The sequence below is a fragment of the Arctopsyche grandis genome, chromosome 11 (assembly GCF_051622035.1).
Source record: "Arctopsyche grandis isolate Sample6627 chromosome 11, ASM5162203v2, whole genome shotgun sequence".
Classification (NCBI taxonomy): Eukaryota; Metazoa; Arthropoda; class Insecta; order Trichoptera; family Hydropsychidae; genus Arctopsyche; species Arctopsyche grandis.
This window is the reverse complement of record NC_135365.1, coordinates 6,413,384-6,427,510: the sequence shown is the minus strand read 5'-3', so window position 1 is coordinate 6,427,510 and position 14,127 is coordinate 6,413,384. Positions and strand designations below refer to the sequence as shown.

Genomic DNA, 14,127 nt, shown 5'->3' with positions numbered 1-14,127 from the left:
TTAAGTACATTTTTTATGGAAACATTCATATATAATGTGTCGTAGACGTAACAGCAAGTAACAGCAGTAGCCGACAAAATCTATTCATACTACACATGTCAATGTAACGTATCAAGCAAACCCGGTTTGCTTTAAATGGTGTGCGTGGCAATATTCACGCACGATGTGACGCCATAGTAGCGGGTGCACGCATACTAACGAAACTACGCATGCGCATATAAATATTTTTGTCATATTGTGACAATAGACTCGATGATATATACGACGTAAGCAATATTACACCGTATGGTCGCGCTCTATGAAGCGGCCGAAAGAAATAAGAGTCGAAAATATTATATTCATTAAAAAATACGATACAAGATATCGTACTTTTTAAAATGCATTTAAGTTGTCTTGTTGTATATTAGTGATTTTTTTATTATTTTTTATTCATATGATTTATACAAAAGCTGATAAAATTAAAGAGCGGCCAGTTTAAGTTTGCACACAGGCGGCCCTGTGTTGGATAGTATGAATAAAAACTGTCATTTACATGAGCTGCTGTGCTGTGCTGTAGTGGTGAACTGCTAGATAGTATGAATTCGTGCATTGTGCAAAGTTGCACTATACGAATGGCATAATGTACTAAATGAGTCAATTGTGTGTACATTGAATAATTAAAACCTTGTAAAACATATAAATACCAAACTACAAAAAAATAATATTGCAAATGCTCGCGTAGTGCGATATAGTCGATTATAAAAACAAACAAAAAAATCCGTATACATGCAATCGGCAAACGGTCTTCCAAATTCACGCGATCTATTTAAAAAAAATTGAAACTAATTAAAAACAACATTCAGTCAATATTGTTTTTCAAAGTTCAAAAATTTCAACCACACCAACATATGAGCACTTATATTTGAAAGTGGCGGAAGTCCTTTTTAAGAGGACGTGTTCTCTTTTTTAGCACAATTCTTTTGTTCTCTATCTTTTTTATATCATACCCATAATGTCCTTCTTTTACAATAAATGTTTTCTCTTACAAGATATGACGTGAGTGGAGAGGCGAGTCAACCTGGCAATACTGAGTATACATATATGTACTCGTATTTACTTTTACTAGAATATTTTCCATAATCAGCGGACAGTGGGCTAAATAAATAAATACATTGAAAATTTCCACTGTCCGAGGTATTTTAAGCGTAGTATATACATAATTACAAAAATATTTCATGTTTAGAATTGTATAAAGAAAGTAAGAAACTTTTGCACCAAATCAGCAGTGTAGATAAATATAGCAACTGAGATGATGAAATTGAGAATGAGAATGAAGATGATTAAATTCAACAATTAGTTTTTAAACCCACTTTTCATGTTCCTAACTACATATTTATGTTTCGGTTATTATGAAAGTGGAATAAGGCATGTAATATTTCGTTTGAGATAATTGGACGTAAATTTGTTTTAAAAATTATTTTGATACTATAATGTACATAAAAATATATTTATACATTATGTACATTAAATTATTTTTATGTACATATGTATGTACATAAAAATATATTTATACATTATGATTCTTAGCTTCATGGATATATGTATTCTTTCCTTTACTACGATTACCTTGTAAAATAACGGTATTTTTGGTACCTCAAATAACTTATTTCATTTGAATATTAACCGGCACAACAATCAAAAAAATTGTAAAAATTAAGATGATTTTGTTAAATGATCTCTTTATTTGTCCATGACACTTAGCAACCCTAATTGTTCATATCTGTCAAAACATTTTAAAAACATTCAATATACACAAAAATGATTGTAATACTTATGTATGTATGTACACGTATCATTTATAAACAATCGACGGCTATTTTTTCCGATCAGACACATTCGGCAACCTCTCACCGAAATTTGACAGACCGCGACATCAATCACATGTATAGATTTCTGACACAATTTTGACATGTAAAATCTTTCGCAGTAAGTGAAAGGTTGGACACCGCAGACAACAACAACAACGCACTACTAACCCTTATGATCAGCATGCCGCACCGGCGAAAACACTGGACCGCGTGCACACACACACACACACTCCCTAAACAACAAAAAACCCTTAAGATGACAGTGCGATAGGATCAACCGATGACAGATGGGGGAGATGTCATGGTGCAAGTGCGCGTCGGACGGGGCTGACGGGACGCGGGGAGCGGAGCGTGCGCCCCCGGGACACTGAACCGAGTGACGGGGGGGCGCCGAGGAGCGCGAGGGGGCCGCGCTATGACGTCACGAGCCCCAACCCCCGAACCCACTTCCAACCCGCATCCCCTCCCCCTGCCGCAGCACGGCGGTTTCCAAACTTTCTCACGAATATTATATTGCGTAACGCGGGGCTTGTTTTGCGCCCTTGAAAAATCACCCCCCCCCCCTCCCCACCTCCTCACCATTCCTTGTGCGTCTGCGTTCCGGTCAAAAAATTTACGACTTGGCTCAGTCTGTGTGTCTGCGCGATCGGAAAATGCGACTTTTCCGATATATGTATGAAGCTAAATAAAATATACAATTAAGTGTATATGTATAGTATAGATACGTCCTTGTAATACGAGATGCTTTCGGTGTGTAAATAAAATTCGCAATTTTGCGAAGAAAACTGTAGTGGAATCTCCATTATCCGTACTGTGTAGGTCAAATGGAAAAACATTACACAGTAGAGAATACATTCGATCGGTACACATATGTATGTATGTGGGTATATATGTATGTATATTTTACTGAACGAACTTTATTGGAAACGAATAAAATAAGCAATATTTTAGTATAATTGTATATTAAGTCTATTGTAGGACACACAGACGCACGGACGAACACGGACACGCGAGACGCTCACTCTACGAACGCGGACACACAAGGCAGACATACATCTACATCAGTGGTGGCCACAGGGGTTTGTTTTTGGGCGTAGTTTATATTTTGGGCGAGAGCCTTTTTATTATTTTCGACTAATAAAGAACGAATACCAGTAAATAAATTGATATTGTTCTCGCATATTTTGAAAGGAAATAACTGCAATGAATACTTATGGTCCCCGTTCATTGAGACGATTTTTGTATGAAATTACTGGTTAACTAATTATTTTTTCTCTAGGCAAAACATTATTTATCTGCCAGCAGGGATGCTCATTGTATTTAAAAACACTACTATCAAAGAAGCCAAATAGTTAAAAACAGAAAATAATGTTTATATCAAGTGCAAGCAAAGTGAAAACGGAAACGATGGACCTCATCTAAAATATTTAACACGAAAATATTGTTATTGATTTATTTTATACAACACATACTATTTTCTTTATTTATTTTATTGTGATTTATTTTATTAAAATACATCCTATATTTTATATCGAAAACTGCTGGAAAAAATAGACCAATAGGATAATACTGGAAAAATGAACTACCCCCCAAAAAAAGCCCACGTGGCTACCTCTGATCTACGTAATCCGTGTGTGAATATGTATGTCTAAGAATATTTAATCTGAACGGCGGTTAAATATGACACTTTGGAGCACCTTTCAATTACATACAAACATACTTATATGTATATTAGGATTCAATTACTGATGGGAAACGTGGTACAGGCGGTGAATGGACTCAAAATTGACATCCAAATTTTTTTAACTGCCAAATTAAATGCAACTGGGAAAAGCTAGATTGCGGAATACGACAGCTGCATTTGCATATACATATGTATGTACACGTATGTACCGTTTACCATGCACCCTTTTTTTTATCTTTCGACTTAAGATCTTTCGATTTTCGATCTTTGCCTTCCGATATTTGCGTTTTCGGGCGTTTCACATTCGGGCTCGTCACGGAGACCGATTGAATATATACCATAACGTTGAGCATAAGGGCGCAGACACACGAAGAGGAACATGACGCTTTTTTTTTTAGACAATTTTGCACATAAAAAAACGCATTATATATGCTAAAGCACCCAGACCTAAGATCCTTGAATTGACATCGGTTTGACAATGATCGATAACGGTGATTCCCATATTTGAAGAAATGTAGGAGAAACTTGTCGAAAAAAAACCCTGCGGATATTTCTCCACAGGAGACCAAGAACATGGTAAACGGACTACTAGTCATATGTGAACCAGTCACAGGACAACTGGTCGCTCTAGATCGGTCACACGTGATCACCCGTCACACTAAAACTGGTCACGAGAAAACTGGTCACGAGAAAACTGGTCACACCCTAAAACTGGTCACGAGAAAACTGGTTACACCCTAAAATCGGTCACGAGAAAACTGGTTGACCGATTTTAGGGTGTGACCAGTTTTCTCGTGACCAGTTTTAGTGTGACGGGTGATCACGTTTGACCGATCTAGAGCGACCGGTTCACATTTGACTAGTTATCACTAGTCACCGGAGCCTGAGGGGGCCGTGTATTGTTCAAAGGTTGTAAATGCATTGTTAAAGGTTTGCCGAACAATGGATAGCACTGTGACTATCCTACCTCTAGTTATCACCGAACCCAAGAACATACTCAAACCGTTCGATTCAGAGAGTTTTCGCCTTAAAGGCAGTAAGGTGCGTATACATATATACGCAGTCCATAAAAGCCTAAATAGATAAAATTACATACGCAAAAGAACTAAACTTATACATTTCCAGAAACTACATATGAAAAAGCTCAAGATGCCGCGAACGACCTCTAAAATACGAATTTAAAATTAATACAAAGCTCGACAGTTACGTATAGCCCGGCATTAATTTGCATGCAAGAACATTGAAGCCAAGTCGTTCATTGTGTAGTGGAAATGAACAAAACACCGGGCACGGTAAAAGGGGAGTTGGGTGAAAATCTATTTTATGAAAATGGGGGGGGGAGGCATCCACTTTATTTGGCGATTTATCACAGCGGAATACGCAATTCGGATCGGAATCAAAACCCGCCTCTTATATTTTACAATTAAACTTGCAAATCGAGCCGAATATTGCGACCGTCAATCACATAATTCACGACAAAGCCATGTCGACTCAAAGCAAATGAAGCACATATGTGTGTAACTAATATAAAGCAAGCTGTAAAAGCGCTCGTCGGATGTCCGATTCAAAAAGTAACGTAAAACCACAACAATGCAATACACTGTATAAAAAAGAACACACACAAAATGCGATTATCCGAATTCGAAACTCCATTACGGAAACTTTCTCGATTTTTACGGGCGAAATTTAATTTTTTCGTCGAACAAAAAAAAAGTCGTGCCTGCGAAACTTTGCCGAAAAAAAAGAAATATATTAATATAAAATTATTATTGTTATTATTCGAGGCATTCAACAGCGTTCCGAGAATAAGTTGAAAACGTTTGAGAATACCTATTGTAATTTTGGTATACGCTTCACGTACAGATTGTTGAATTAAAGTTGAATGAAAATTATAATCCGTAGCAACAGACGTATTAAGTTTCGAAATTTCTTCCTATATACATATATGTATATGTATGTATATTGTATAAAATAAGCGCTAAACCTATAAATAGGCGTGTTAGCATTCAGTTGTGAGGCACAAACGGCGAGTTTTTTAATCAAAATATACTTTACCTGCATTATAATTTCGAAATGAGAATTCCCGCCCACGCCCGAACCCGAAACAAAGTTCAAAACAAATAAAATTAATTCATGTAATTAAATTTTTTCTCTCTACGAAAAATTATAATATTAATAAAAACTGAAGGGACGTGTCTTGTGTATTTTTTTTTTGCATGGACAAATATGGAGATTTCAAAAAAATTATATATTACAATTATCAGATATTCACCCCGTGAGCAATTTACCAATTGCAATTTACCGTCAAATTTCATATACCGGTAGACGGTTCCAACAAATTGGCAACCTTTACCCATTTCTCGCAATTTTCTAGTGATCGGCATCTCGAATTTTGACCGATTCGCATAAAAACGCTGTAAAATTGTCCAGAAATGTCTAGCAAATTTAGCATCTCAAAATTTGACGATTTATATAAAAAAAAATGTGAAAGCGTTTTTTTATTTAACTAATAATTAAAAATGCACAAATTCATTTTTTCAATATATAATTTCGAAAGAGACTTTGTAAGTATGTATGTAATGTTGGTTGGTAACATCAAAAACAAATCAAAGTTTCTATGACGACGATTCGATATATATATTTTTTTGGGTTCAAATAAATTTAATAAAAAAACAAATGAATATTTACTATTAGATTCGCCATGTTTAAGCTGTTTATATTCCAAATAATGAGCAAAGCCGGGCTAAACAACTAGTAATATATAAACATAAAACTTTTAACTGAAACGTAAATTCCTTTCGTTCCAACGTCCAGAGTAACGAACACCCGCAAAGAGACACAAGGTGGACCCAGACGAACACGGAGACACAAAGCGTTCACTTAAAATGTTCGCCAATGCGTGACTTGCGTCTCCTTACGTACCTTATGTACTTATTTGGACAGTCTACAGAGCACAATGTTTTCAACAATCAAAAAACTTACCAAAATGGCAACACCATGATCCGAACATTTCAATTGTAAACGTACCTAAACGTACCATACCTGACCTCAATCCCAACTCAAAACACAAACTAAGGATTATAACTATTGTAACGTGGGAACGTGAGAGAGAGAGTATTCGTGGGTGAATAATAGAGACTCCGGATTAGGCTAACGGAACTTAGTACGCGCCCGAACAAAGGATACGCTGAAGTTCTCACAGACCTGGGCGAGTTCGTGCGTAAGCAATAGACTTACCAGTGTAAAACTTTACGTACCTAGACCATTGAAACACTAACGGATCCGGGAAGCTGTGCTGGGCAACTTGTCCTTTATAAGGAGGTACATACACACGGTAGATCAGATATTCTAGAGAGAGCGATGGTTCCGTGTGGACCCCCGAATCCTTGAATAAATGCTGTGAAGCGACTTTGGCCTTTCATTGGGTCCTGAACTCTACGCAACACTATCAAGCGAAATTCTGAAACCAACGAGAACCACATGCGGTTGCCGAGCCGCAGGTTTTTATTGTTATTAACGGGCTAAAAAAAGAACGAACGAAATAAACTTCCATTTGCGACCGCTCAAAAAAGACTTTCGACGATTTTTTTCAGCAACGATTTTTCCAGATATATCACCAAGATATTCACGCAAAGGTCACAATTTTATCGCCACTATCGGAATAATTACGACTGATTTCAGACTCCTTTCCAAAACGAAATAAATACACTACGTCACATTTTTACATTTTTCATTCAATTCTCACACAATTCAAATCCATAATACAATGTAGTATCTAAAATTAGCACGTAACAAAAAAAACTCGACACGAGCACGCAATGCATCGGTTAAAAGTTAACCTTAACATATAATTGCATTAAAAACAATAATAATGTAATTTTACTACCGTATTAACAAATTACAGTATTATATGTATTTCAGTATATGTATATAGTACATACATATTTATTTATATAGATATTTTTATTAATAATATGAGAGAAATACATACATTTGAATCTCCTCAATGACATTTTTAAACGAAGCGTTGGTAAACTAATTCGGAGGCAATTTTTTTTAAAACACGCCATAATAATTGTAAAAAAATGAAAAATGATTAATACACGGACGACACGCAAAATTTCGCTCAATCCCGAAAACATGCAACTGACATTAAAAGTTTCAAGGTTTTCCTAGTCACTAAATTTACATCGCTCGACACCGTCAGAACATTTCACTGGAAACGTGGGTACGGCTCGGTTCCCAAAAAGCCCATGTCATAACTATGTATAATATTAACTCGTGAGAAATCAGATTTGGAGGCTAAATTTCGAGCAATAATAACGTTGAGACCTACATACATATGAACATATGTACATATTAGAAAATGTACGCCAAATTAACTTTAACAAGGTTTAGAAACAAACTAGCAGCGTGGACTAGCAGTTGGCATATTATGCTTTCGAGCAGAATGGTCACGTTTCGATTCCTACTAGTAGCTGCTTTTCAGACCTTGGTTTGTGACTCCAGGTCGATCGTTTCCTTTCAGAGATTGCCAATTTTTCTGATTTTCATTGAAACAGTTCCTGTAAATTGGTATCTCCTTTCATATCTCTCTTGCAAATCTCAAGTTATTCAACGTCTTGAAGTTCGCGAATTTATATAATGAAATGCTGCAAAAATTTCTCCATATATGTATGTCACTGTGGATGATGTTTGTATGAATTCGCATTGTATAAAAAAATGTTTGTATTAATTGTATTATTGTATTGTATCTGTATAAGTACACTCGTCACTTTGGAGCGATCTGTCAAGGCTAGTAGTGTTCATCTTCGATTGAAATATAAACAAAAAAAATCGTGGTACAGGCAAATGTGTCTCTCTTGGCGCTTCAAGCCATGTTTATTTCAACCAAGCCGGGTAAAAAAATCGAATAGTTTTGTGGAATTTAAACCCACAACCATTCAACTAGTAAACAATCGCAGTCGACTTGACCCGACAACATTCATTATTTTTATCTTCACAATGAAAAATACAAACCGTAACGTATAAAATGTGACAACAAATATTCCACTTCAAGACTGGGTTACGTATAAACACGGTGAACGGAAAACTGCACTCGAGATAGTTGCACTCTTGAGACTTCCAAACTTTCCAAGATGCTCAAGGAGAACTAACGCAATAGAATTCCACAAAAAAGCGTCAAGGGGTATTTGTATGTTATCCAAGGGTGCCAATCTTTTTTTGTGAAATTCCATTGCGTAAGTTCTTTTCGAGCGCCTTTGAAAATGATGACTTTTCGAAACTGCACTACTATTCAGTGCAATTTAGTGCATCTTTCCGGGAACCGTATAAACACATACATACTGCACTTAACGATTGCTTCGCTCGAATTAATCGAAGCGGTTATACACCGTCGAAGGGGTTAAAACCAGAACCTTTAGCGCGGCACAGACGGGCGAAACTCTGATCGGCGAGAGATTGCTGAGCGGATCGGAAAACGAGCTAAGTGGGCTCTTCGCTAAAATCTGATTAATATTGCAAACTCCTATGGCAGATACATCGGTTAGTCAAATTAAGTTAAACAGCGGAGAGTGTGTCGAAGATACGACTGAGATACTTAAAGTTATCAAACATCCATTATATTACTTATACTTACATATGTATATTACATTATCTTTCCTTTTGGGCATGCTTGGGTATAATTCCCTTGAACTTCGAAGAAACTTCTCATTAATTCGTTTCGTTGTCCAGCTGCTACGTGGTAATACGTCGTGCCCGTTGTTGCTGGAACAATTGGGACTTTATGTCCCTAATAACTACATATGTGCGTGGCAGACATCATGGTTGTATCTGATGCTCGCACAGTTATTTTTCGAATGGCTCCTATTCCAAGAGCTATTCGACTTTTCAATGAAATCGTTGCTGCTGTGCCTGAATGCGATATTTTCCACCTCGGTGATCGTAGATTATCGGTTATTATTTTAGCATATTTGTCTGGTAAGCTGCGTTCATCATTTTTTTCTTAATTTGAATGTGATGTATGAGTGGAATCTTAATCTACTCTCTTCCATTTGGGCCTCGCTGTGATTTTATTTTTTTATTTTTATATTTTTACCTTTTATTTATTTTTAATCTATGAATTATTACTATTATTATTATGATTTTTATTTTTCTCTCTTATTATAATTATGGAGGCCATTGTGGCGCATTTGGCTCTTCCTGTAATGCCACAATGGTCCAAACTAATGTTTAAATAAATATTATACTCACTTTATAATTTAATGTGAAACTAAGAATAGGATTTGAGGATTTTATTTATTCTTTTATTTGATTTTTTTCACCTTATCATTTTTATATATTATTTTTCTTGTCTTTTTTTGTTTACTATTTTTTTTAATCATGTTTTTCTGCTTTTGCTTTTTTCTTTTTATTTTATGCATGTTATTGTATTTTATTTTTGTAGGTTCTTCCTGTAATGCTACAATGGCCCAAAACTATAAATAATACAATTACTAGTGGCCTGGTGTACGCACACCCACACCCACACACACTTGATAAAAAGTTTAACGCTCGTTTTTTCTTGCATTCGAATTTAGCTCGCGAACTTTTCAATCGTCCCTCGATATGATTCGGTGGAAAAGATTCTAAATTTGGCCGTTTCAGTAATAACCCGACGATTATTTCAGTGGGGCACGTGAAATTTGTGTAAAACACGCTAACCGCACAGGTACTACACATTGTATATACATATGTATGTATAAGCAGGCGTGCAGGTAAAACCGACAAAATGGTTAGGAACGCCGTGAATTTATCGCCCTCATTATATTCAACAGTTTGTCAAATATGTATATACATATGTATATATAAATATGTATATATACATATGTATACATATGTAAGAATGTAGAATTTTAGGTACCCAAAATTTATTATATATACATTTACGTAGGTACATACACAATCAGAGCGCCGAATGACGTAGGTAGTTACGTACGAAAATATTATAAGGGCGGATTGAGTAATATGTACATATATATGTATATAAGGTGACGGGGAAAAAACTTTGTAAAAAGGTCGTCTTTCATTTCATAGTTCACGTTCGAGTAGCACTATTGTATAATACATGGAAATTTAACACCAAAATAACGAGCAGATAAATATTGAACATCTCATGGGTCCCGTCAATGCAGTCATCGTTAGACTTCGACGGTCGACGATGCCGCCATAAAATAACAATAGACATTTCCATTAACGTACAAAGCAAGACAGCAAAAAAAATAAATTGACAATAGTGAACCATTTTTTGTGTTAACCCGATGTTAGTTTTGTCACCCATGTATGTACGTACTAGCTAGCGACTGCCGATGAAGTACATATGCATGTACGTAGCTGACAAACTCTACGAGCGGTAAACAATGTGTGCCGCGAATATCAAGAGATGGCTTAGCTGTATAGTATGAACATAAGCTGTCGTTTACGTGAGCTGTGCCGATGCCGTGAACTGCTGGATAATAGGACAGTAAAAAGGAAAATAGTTGGTGATAAAATTCGTAGAGACGTAGTGCTAAAACTAAAATTGACAGATATTTTCTATTCAATTATTTTCAGTAGCGATGCATATGTACTTTCTGAGATTTTAACCCACTCAAAAAAAAATAATTCCCAAAATTAACAAAAAATACAATTTCATTACAGAAAAAGTACCCACAAAAGCTCATATATGGTGTGAACTCAACAAACAGTTACACTTTAATCCACACAAATCCGATAACAGATAACAACAATAATACCTTGGGAAAATCAGTGTTGATGGGCGTCCTCTCGGAGATCCTCTTGACGGAGGTGCGTCGCGAAAATCCGACGAAGGACACGTTCCTTCGGACAAAAGCGGTCCTCTGCTTCTCCAAAAAGTTACCCATGATTAATAAGTCCCCCTTGTCCTTCGTCAGGCGACGATAAAAAGTGACAACTATTCGACACCATTCAATTACATTTTCACGGAGCGACGGGCCGTGTCTAATCCCCAGGATGTGGGCAAATTTCCCGAAAAGCGTCAACGGTTTAAGTCGCTTTGGAGCCTACTGATTCACCCACCCCTCCCCCCGTGCGACCATTTATCGCAACATATGGTGTTTTCGATCGTCCCTTATCGAACTCTAGCAAATCCAGCGGCGATTAAACCGACGACTCTAATCGGGAAACGTTCCAACTAAAATGGTCTACTCAAATTAACTATCGACTCAACTCGATACAATATCTAGAATTTTTCCGACACTTTCCTATGCAACAACAATATTTTTACTACTCTTGCCTACAATACAGAAAACTACACGATTTCTCTTTATTTATTTAATTTTAGCTATTTAGCTAATTTAATACATTTTTTTATCCATTTATATTTATGTTAATCTCTAAAACTATACATAACATAACACCGAGGCACAGCCAGAAGTGTGGCTCGGTGGTTGAGTTTATGTTTAACACCGAGAGGTTACCGGGTTCGATCCCACGCTAATCTTTAATACTGCTGGTCAGACTTGGATATTTTTGACTCCAAGTCGATCGTTTCTTATCAGAGTTTGCCAATGTATCTATCTGATTTCATTGTTGAAACGGTTCCTCCATCAAATTGACGAAAATCTGAATTGATTTATGTAGAATATGTTAAAAATTATGTACAAGTCTAAATCCATAGATGTCTCTATGGACTAATTCATTAACAAATTAATTGTTAATTTCGCGTCCTTCAGTCTCTCGAAATACAGCGATTTGTGTAATAAGAATGCTACAATGTTTGTAATTAATTGTCTAGGAAGGCGCATAGGGGTCTACCAGTTAGAACATCCTGATAAATATATACATATATGTATATGTAAAATAATAAAATAAAAAAAAATTAAACTTATATGAACTGTCCCTCACAGAGGTGTCTCCACGCAAGTCACAAGAATGCACATACACGGTCTAACAAGACCTGACGCATTCTGGAAAGGCATTGTACATTGTCTTCTTTTTTAGAAGGTTTTACTAAGTTTCATTACTTATAAGGTTTTTATTAGTTTCACTTCGCCAATCGGTCTGACAACATTCCTACATTCTTCCGATCGCTTTGAAACTTTGCGAGGTTTGGCCGCCGATGGAGATTTCAATTGCTTCCGCTAATTCGATGGTGAAATATAATCGTAAGCAACACGTTTAAGAATTCAAAAAATTGTCCTTGCTCTACTTACAACTAAATTGTTCTCAGTTCAGGTATAATAACTATGGATATCACTATTTCATATAATATGTATAATCCTTAAAATAATTAGGTAATAACTTATGATCTAACTTAGAAACAAAAGACAATGTGATTTCCCGTCAACAGAGCCAAAAGCTGACCCATCTATCATCGTCAAGCTTAAGTCAAAAAAAAATATCACAAACAAATTTGTATCCAAATGTATTACGTTACAAGGGTCGATTGTCGAAAGCTACCCGAACACGAAAAACAGTCATGCCCCGTAGTTTAAGTTTACTGCTCGAAATGAAACTATGTATATTTCAATGTTCGATATTTCAACAATAGATATTTAGGTACATATGTATGTATATGTATGTAGGTGAGACACAATCGCCGATTCGACAATTTCATTTCGGCAGCCGGTTTCAATGAGCAAAAGTTGATTGTTTCAGACTCGGTATCCAACAATCCGCAGGGTGAGTGTGACACGCGTCATTGCTATTAAATTTAATCAACAACATCACAACACCTGTACGGCTGAATGTTGATATTATCTGTATGTACATACATATGTACGTGTGTAGGTCGGGAAATGGTGTGGAAACCGCGTTTCCCGGACAACGTAATCTGAAATTAAAACGTTCCCAAAAGGGGAAAATTGTAATTTGTGTCGAAATTGATATCGACGCTGAAGGATTTGCGCGAAAATTGAAACGACGCTAAGTATTGATAAACATTCGGATCATTATCTCGAACCGGTAAAATACCGGGAAACGACGAACGGAGACCGCCAGCTTCATCACCACACCGACGTCTAATTGCCATTTTAATGATACGGCGGACGCTGTGTAGGTAAAATTTGACCTGCGTGAAATCTGACACATTTTCGTTCGTTAATTATTAAGCTACTGGCTTAGTGCCCGTCGACATTTAACAGAGTTTTCAAAAAAAAAAAAAAAAAAAAAATGATTTAGTCGGCGTAATCATTCGTGTTACTGACTAAGAAATACATACATGCAGGGCTTTTTTACATACCTCCTTTACGTTTCACTTACGATTACAATTCAGGAAAAAGTTTGCCTCTTATCCGATCGTTTTCATACTTTGCCATATTGCTAATTTTGGTCATCAATATAAGTAAATAGATCCTCCGCCATTACTATAGAGATAAAATATCGTTTGAGAAGCGTATCGAGATCGAAAATTTTTAATCTCGGTGACATCTCGTAGTCATTAATTTCATACATAGATGGCGGTAGTAAAATAAAATGAATGGTATTTTTATTCAAAATAATAATTTTTATGATATTACGCACTGGAACGGCGTTCCGGCACTTTTTTTACCTTTTTTTTAATTGAGATAAATTATTGTAGCGTAGGACGTGTAGAAA

The 14,127-nt window shown here is 36.1% G+C and overlaps 1 protein-coding gene across 2 annotated transcripts in view; it reads right to left on the bottom strand.

Moving 5' to 3' along the window:
- Pka-R1 (protein kinase, cAMP-dependent, regulatory subunit type 1) overlaps window positions 1-14,127 on the bottom strand; it is a 128,030-nt gene that overhangs the window by 110,382 nt on the left and 3,521 nt on the right. The window lies entirely within an intron of this gene.